General features: G+C 41.8%; 1 protein-coding gene across 2 annotated transcripts in view; it reads left to right on the top strand.

Annotated features, from left to right (window-relative positions):
* Positions 1-286: 286 nt before the first annotated feature.
* GALNT13 (polypeptide N-acetylgalactosaminyltransferase 13) overlaps positions 287-8,400 on the top strand; it is a 612,297-nt gene continuing 604,183 nt past the window's right edge. The window contains exon 1 of one of the 2 annotated variants that reach the window (XM_033231450.1): positions 287-536. The gene's annotated coding sequence lies outside the window, so the exon portion shown is untranslated. Of the gene's footprint in view, positions 664-8,400 lie in introns of both variants that reach the window. The other variant, XM_033231449.1, reaches the window with a different exon arrangement.

The raw sequence follows: 8,400 nt of genomic DNA, 5'->3' as shown, positions 1-8,400 counted from the left end.
GGCCGTGCCTGCCAAGTATCGCGGGACTTGTGCACATCGCAGAAGCTCCAGCTCCAGGAGCAGCTGGAGCGCGCTCGGTGCGCACCGCCCCAGCCCGGGGAGGAGCGGGAGCAGGGAGGGAGGAGGCTGGGGGTGCTGGTTACGTAAATGATACTAGCCCAGTGAGAGGCCTCCAGGCTGGGGCTACGAGAGGGGGAGGGACCACGCGAGGAGGAGGGACCGGGAGGCGGCGGGCTGGGGTGGGAGGGGGGCGGGGGCCGGGGCGAAGTGACCAGGCGGCGGCGGCGGCGGCGGCGGCTCTGCTGAGGTGACAACGTGCTAGCAGCCCTCGCTCGCTCTCGGCGCCTCCTCGGCCTGGGCGTCCGCTCTGGCCGCGCTCGAGGAGCCTTTCAGCCCGCCGCTGCGCTATGAGGGCCCTTCTCTGGGGCTGGCCGAGGCCGGAGCCGGCTCCCTCTGCTCACGGGGAAGTGTGAAGAGAGAGGCGCGAGCGGGAGCCGGGGCTGAGCACGGCGCTCGCGGACCGGCGCGGGTTCCAGGTGAGCGCGGGCTTGGCGCGCCCCGCACTCGGCGCGGCCGGCCGGCGCCTGCTGGGCTTGATCGGAGGCTGAATCCCGTGCGTGGACCGCCGTTCCCTCTTCGCGGGATCGTTGGCCACGATAGCAGGTCTCCGTCTCTTTCTCGCTTCCTCTCTTTTCCTCTTGATTGTCTGGGAGGAGCTCCCTCTGGGCTGCCGGAGTCCCGGGGCTAGGTACCGCAAAGTCCAGGCGGCGAGTGCCAGGGCGCGGAGGCGAGCGCCCCGGGCCGGTCCCAGGGCAAAGGCAGGGGCGCGGGCGGACCTGGCGAGGCGGCCTCCCGGGAGCTCCGAGGGCGCTCGCCCTCGGCTGCAGGTGTTGCGGGAGGACCTCGTGGCGCGGAACTTTCTGCCGCCGCCCACCTTCTGCTCTGCTTTTCCGGCTACCCCTATGAGTTGGGGGGGCTCTGGCCCCCTCTGGCTTCTGGTGACGCTCCGCGGCGGCGGTGACTCGGCCCTCCAAGCCCAGGCAACTTTCTCGCACCAGCTGCAGGCAGCCCCGGCTGCGTTTCGGGCGTTTCTCCTCGACCCGACACCAGGCGCTCCCTCCCTAGGTCTTGGGTGTCTTCCTCGACGGTTACCTTCCTATCTTGCCCCCTTTGCCTCGCTTTTTCAGAGTCCTCCTGCCTCTCATTCTCACCAAGTGTGTCTCTGCCTCTGTTTCTCTTTCTGAGCCTTGGTCCCCTCAGTCCACACTCTCCGGCCATGTAGCTGTTTTTTTTTTCTCCCTTATTCTATATTTCCCCCTTTCTTAGGATGTCTGTGCCCCTGTTAATCTGTCTTTCCGCTTATCTCTCCGTCTTGCAGCATTTGTTCTCTTTCTGTGTCTGCTTCTCGCAGCTTATCTCTGTCTCCCTCTGTCATCTGCCTGCCCCGTCTTCCCGAGCACGAGCCCCCGATCCTGAAGCGTCTTGGTTAGGGGAGCAAGCTCTGACCCATCTAATGGGCATCTCCAGGTGCAGAGACTTTCCTGTTTGGGGTCAGCGGGGACGCGGAGGAGATGGCCTGCCCTTGTCTGGGCTGTTGTGGACCTGAATGAGGGACGCAAGGCGTAGAGTGGAGGGTGCCGCGGTAGGCTCCCCTCGCCGGGTCTGAGGGCGCTGCGCTGCCGGGAACCTGAGCGCACTGAGGCGCACTCTGGACAGCGAAAGCTGCGCAAGCCCCTCCCGCATACCCGATTCTTTGACTATGGTTAGTTGAATTTCCAGGAGCAGAGTCTACCTCCCCAACCTTTATAGCCAGCTGCAGGAGAACGGACAGTGGACAGGCTAACATAGATGCTCGAAAGGGTGGGAGCTTTCTTCAGGCAAAGGTGTTGCTAGCAGAGGAGAGGAGCTTTTGGGGACTGAGGTATGCCTGCCTTAAACTACTATGTATTCAGTGCTTAGGAAAGCGGTTTCCTTGGAGAGATCGTGGTCAGCCTTCCCTGAAACAGCATAACAACAGTAGAGGTTTTATTCGCAAGGCTAAAGGAACTTGGCTGCCAAAGTCCCCTTGAAATTTCTGATTTCCTTGAGTATTTTTAGCTTTATGTGAAAGCTGCCTTTCGTCAGTCTCTCTCTCTCTCTCTCTCTTTCTTTCTGTGTCTCTCTTTCGCTGTCTCCCTATCTCTCTCTCTGTCTCATTAGCGTTCATGCCCTCTAGTGTTAAAGAAACCTGCTGGTTCAAGAATATTGAAAAGTAAGGTCTACCTATTCGTTATTTACTTTTGGACCTCTCACCTTCCGGGATCATTCTCCTTGTATTACCCGCATCCTTTCCTTTTCCTCAATGAATGACTTTTGCATTACATTACTAATCTTTATTCCCCCCCGCACCCCCCTCCCGCGATCTCTATGTTTTTTTTTTTTTTTTCCCCTCGATTCCTGCAGAGTAAGAACCTTCATATTGAAACCCTGTTCGTTTGATTTAGGAATTGGATAGATTTGGAGAATTTGCATAGACTAAGGCAGACTTTGAACATTAAAAAGGTGCATTTTTCTGCACTGTTTGCTACAAACCAGGATTTCACGTCTTTCCTTTAGCCACTATCCACCTTCAATTCCATGGAGTATTTTCGTGGCTGCTCCTGCTAGTTTAAATAAATGCTTTTATTTCACCATTTCTGTGATGCTTATCCCATTCCAGGGTTTAAGCTACTTGCTTAAGTACCAGCACTATATCTCAGATCCGCTTTGGAGAGGAAGAATAGAAAGCTTTTCCAAAGGAATTATAGGGTGCTGTTGGTATAGATTAATTCTAGTTCAGAAAGTCCCGAGTGGGAATGTGAGAATGGAGGCTGTCTCAGATATGTAGTCCCTAGGACAGTGTGGGGAAACTAGTAAGCGCTTAATAAAAACTTGTTGGTTGATTGATTAGCATGCAGTGAATCATAGGCTTCCAAGTTACCAGCTGTGCTAAGGCGCCGACAGTTGAATTCCACGTCCCCACTCCTTTTTCGGGAAGTTTCATTTAGATTTTTTATGAATGATAATTGAGAACTAGTAGAAGGGTTATTGAAACAGGAGTCTTCTGTTTCTTTGTAGTTCATGTTATTGCTTGAATTTGCCCCTTTTTGCAAGTTTACAACTTGGCTGGTGTTCTTTAACACAGTCATCGCGGAATTGAAGAAATGAGTGTAGAGACCCTGAAATGTGGCATCTCTTAACCTCCTTACCTGAAAGTAAATTGGGACATGGCATCATTTTTGGGTGAATACTTTCATGTGGTTTCTAATAAGTGAAAAGTTCTCTCTTTTAATATGAAGAACAGATATATCAGCTTAAAATACTTGGGGGCTATATTGATTTGTAAGCTGGATCACTTTCCCTAAGTAGTTTATGGATTCCCCTACTGCTTCATATATGTGTGTGTGTGTGTGTGTGTGTGTGTGTACATATATATATATATATATATGAGATGTGTGATACTACACAAATATGAGAATTTCCGAAAGTACCTGGAAACATAATGCCTCCTAATTCAAAGTAATAATAGGAATTCATGGGCAGCAATACTACTTTTTTGATGATATGCTAGTCACCTCTTAAAATAGTTGGTAATTTACCATGAGTATGGTGCAGGAGCATGTTCAAAGCAATTTTCCTTTAAAAATATTATTTACAAATCATCTGATACTCTACCCAATTTTTATATTTAAAAATAGTAAAGATGTATTGAAGGTGGAAAATCTGATACTGTTTGAGATACCTTCTATTTGTTTTACAGGTTTAACTTAATGCGTTTAACTTTTTAACTTACTGGGCAGTCATTTCAACTTGAATGATTATGTCAGAGTGAAATGTTTTTATCATGCCAACTTGATTTCTAGAAATAGTAGTTGTAACAGGAACATTTTCATGTAGTAGAGCTAGAGCTTGTACAGCTTATAAAAACTTCGGGATTTTAGGAAAGGGGTGAGATAAGAAGTAACAAATGGGTATTTTTATTCTTTCTGAATGGGCAGATGAAGAGAATCCTGGTGTTTGTGAATAATAAGAATAGTTGAGAAAATGATTGGGAATGAAGTATGAATAGAATTAAGTCTTACTGTGTAAAATAAATTATGATGCTACATATCTCTGTTAGGTGTTCATTGTCCTTTTAAAAATGGACACTTCATATAGTTATGACCTTTAACTAATTTGCCTTATTAGACATGATATTCTCAATAGAAACCTCTTGCAACAAACAACACATACTTGACAGCGACTCTTAGTACATTACCTTCTTGTATTTGTGTCCCTATTGGTAGGAACATGTGGACATCTTAAATCTAATGGGATCTAACAGGATCACCGCTTTGAAGTCTGAATGACCATATGCCTAATTATCAAAGGATTTAAACTGGGCTTTGGTTCTAAATCCTTCTGTCTGCTCTTGTCATCAAAATAAACACATGTGAAACATCAAATCAAGACCTACATATATATACTCATGTTTATTTTGACAACCTATTTAATGACATTTCTAACAGCACCCCCCCACACACTACACACACACACACACACACACACACACACACACACACACACACAGTGGCTAAGCATATGTTTGAAAACATAAATCACGTTTAAAGATCTGGCACTTTCTGCTTTGATAAACCATTTATTATTTTATCAGATTAGACTTCTGTTTACAATTTCTATCTGAAGGCACATTGTTGAAGGACTTCTGCCATTCAAATATATGCATACCTATGTTTGAAAAGTCTGGTTTTTCATTGTGAAATTTAGCTTTTCAAGGAAATTTATGAAAATGAATACATTTAATTCAGTAATAGTCATCCATCTGAGGCATTATAAACAATTATCTCTAGTCTTTAGGAGGAGCAGTATAAACTGAACAGACTTTAATCACTTGATATTTGTTTCTTCTTGATTTCATATTTAGACCTGGTCTGTGTTTTCAGTATAGTATATCTATTATAATACATTTAATTGGTCTTAGCTTGATTACCAAGAAATGATTACAGGTGGCTAAAGACATCTGTGTGATTCTGATTACTGTGTGCTCTCATGTCCCTAAATTCATTTTTAGCTATGAGCTTTTCAAGCTGTTTTTAGTATGTCTTTAGACTTATACATTTAAATGAAATTCTTAATTTTTAAAAGTTGTCACTACAGAGATTGATGGGATCTAAAATTTAAATTGTAAGTTAAAGTTGGGAAGACATGCTTTTCCTTTAAGGGCTCAACTTCATTCAATGTCCATGTAATTAGAGTCCTCATGAACTGTCAGGCCCTCTCTTAATGTCTACAGTACCATAATTACCTGCCCTTCAGAAATAAACTCAAATACAATTCAAAATATCAGTTATTAAAAATTGTTCCAGGTTAATGGTTAATCCTCTCGAGATAGTTTGAGAGGGATGTAGGGAGAAGAATGACTATTGTTATCATAGATATGAATGTATTTGTTATCGTCTTGTAGACTATGTGAGAAAATTAAATACAATGTCCATAATAAATACTTAGATTTCTTTCATATTTTTTAAAGATGTGGTCATTGTTAAGATAGATGGGGGCTGTCCAAGATATATCATGTTAAGGTTTTAACATGAAGAGAAATTAATTGGGACTCTGTTTCTTATATTCCGCTACATTGAATTGTCACTTAAATCTTATTTAAGCTCTTACACAACATTTTCGGGAGAGTGTGATTAATCTGCTTGTTGACACTTTGGTGAACATAATGCATGTGGTGAGTAGCCACTGTAAACAGAAAGAAGAATTTAAAAGCATAGCACAATAAAAAATCATCCAAATAACATCTCGAAGATAGTAGTAAATGTCAACTTAGTCTCTTGTCTTATATTAATTGCCTTGATATTACAAGCAAAGCACATCTTTTTGGTTAATAAAGTGGATTTTGACATATGAGGAGGATTATGTAGCTTAGAAGCATAACAACTGACTTAATTTCCTCTTAAGATTATTATTATTATATAATTAGTTTCAGATAGAGAGGGTGAGATTTATATGACTATCAAGACCGCAATGAAATACAACCATTAGTTTAAAGAAAGAAAAATGGAATGAAATATATGTAAAGGTATATCCATTCCAACTTATTTATGAAGAAGTTAAGATGGTGTATTGGGTTGTAAATTGGTAAAGTGGCTAAAATTTATTGGCTGTTTACTTTGTACTTGTACTGTGGTAAGTAAACATCTGGCAGATCTTAACATGTTTTATCTTTGTAACAACAATATGAGTAATAGTATGTTACTGTTCCCATTGTATAAATGAGGCCTTACCTTCTCAGAATCACATAGCTCATGTGTGAGAGTCAAGGATGACACTAGTTTATTCTGCCTTGAAGCCAATAATCTAATAGTTCTCAGTCTAACATTTTCACTGACTAATAATTAAAAAAAATCAAATGGTAAACTTTATGTGATTATTTTCTTTTGTACAGTAAGAATGATTTAAAAAGTCTACTTCGATCATCACAATTTTATAAGAGTGGACATTTTAACACCAAATAACATGGAAGAACTGAATCTCAACATAAAAGTTATTTAAAGAGGATAAATTAAGCTCCCTGTACATTTTTCCACATTGTACTCATTTTCCTAATGGGATGACTTGTTCCTAGGGATGACTTGTTTGTAGGGATGACTTGTTCCTTCTGGGTAGCTAACCACCATTTACTGACACTAAGATGATGCCACTGTGTGTCCTGGGATTGGAAATGAATATTGGGGAATGACAAAAAGAGCTTGTCAGAGCTAATTTCTACATCCTTCCTCCAAAATACACATCCCAACCTGTAGGGATCAGTTTGCTCCATTTTTACTTTGCCTTGGCGAAAGCAAAGCAAGTTTACTTAGTGCTTTTGTAAAACTGGCGGTTGGTTTTATATCCCAGGTTGCTTTAGATAGTTTCTATTTGGGCCATCAAAGAGGAAAAGAATACTGGTGGAGTGTGTGAAATGTGGCTGAATTGACCTAAGACATTAATTTCATTTCTACCAAAGCAGTTTGTAAATCCAAATTACCTTGAGCTTATTTATTTATTTTAGTTACAGGTGTTCAGGTCCCACTGATACAGAGTCTCATTTAACTGGGATAGATCCACAGAATCTCTTTATACACATTTTCCTATGTGATACGGAGGTGCAGTGACATTTCAAGCAACTAATCTGCTTGTAGTATATCACTTAACAGATTTATTTAACAAAACATGGCAATTACTATGCTCCAGAGCTGTTCTAAGTGCTTTGCAGATACTGATTCATTTAATCATAAAGACCTTCAAAAGTTGATTTTATTAGTATCCTTATTTTAGAGACAAGGAAAGTGAGGCACAGAAAGGTTAAGTAAGTTGGCCAGTGTAAGAAGATCAGTGGAAGGGCAAGGATGATGCCAATTTTGATGAAATAATTAAAACTACCTACGTGTGTGTGTGTGTGTGTGTTTTGAGACAGAGTCTCCCTCTGTCACCCATGCTGGAGTGCAGTTGCAAAATTATAGCTCACTGCAGCCTTGAGCCCCTTGGTGCAGCCTCCCAAGTAACTAGGACTACGGGATTGTGCTGCCATGTCTGGATAATTATTATTTTTTATTTTTTTGGTAGAGACAGAGTCTCACTATGTTGCCCAGGCTGATCTTAAACTCCTGGCCTCAAGTAATCCTCCTGCCTCAGCCTCCCGACGTGCTGGGATTACAGGCATCAACCACTGATCCCAGCCGTGCTTTAAGTCACAAAACTTGAAGTAGCAGAATTGAAAATAGAATGCAGATTTCTGTGTCTTTTCCCTATTTGAGTAAGTTTTGCTTTTGAAAGTGAAGGAATAAAAGCTGGTATTTCTAGAGTTGGAAATGTTTTTACAAGTTTATGTTTTAGAAGTTGTGGCACCAGATGAAGAAATAAATATAATTATGAATGGGATAATAAACACGGAAAAATCAGAGTGGTTTTCCTCAGGTAGTGTCATCATTGACTTGGCCTCTAATTAGACATAGACCAAACCAGTATTAATAATCACTACTACATAGTGTTGCAGACAAGAATATTAAAAGATTTGGAAAAGAAATAGCTGTTTGTTTCAACCCATAACAGAATAACCATATATACTTCAATACATAACTAAGATTTACATCTGTAACTATACTAAATAAGAAACATTTTATTTCCCTATAATGCTCCTCATAAGATCTGTAAATTACATTAGGAAATACTCATGTTTATGGCAGGATTGGGGAAATTCTACTTAAATTTATGGATTTTTTCTCAATAATTTTGTAAGCTTTGTATAAAATGGAATATTTGTAATTTATAATCATTTGTGAAAACCAATGTATTAATCTTTAAGAAAGTACATTTTCTCCTTTTCTGTTATTTAAT

The sequence above is a fragment of the Trachypithecus francoisi genome, unplaced genomic scaffold (assembly GCF_009764315.1).
Source record: "Trachypithecus francoisi isolate TF-2019V2 unplaced genomic scaffold, Tfra_2.0 Lachesis_group13, whole genome shotgun sequence".
Classification (NCBI taxonomy): Eukaryota; Metazoa; Chordata; class Mammalia; order Primates; family Cercopithecidae; genus Trachypithecus; species Trachypithecus francoisi.
The sequence above is the reverse complement of the archived record's forward strand: the minus strand, read 5'-3'. Positions and strand labels throughout refer to the sequence as shown.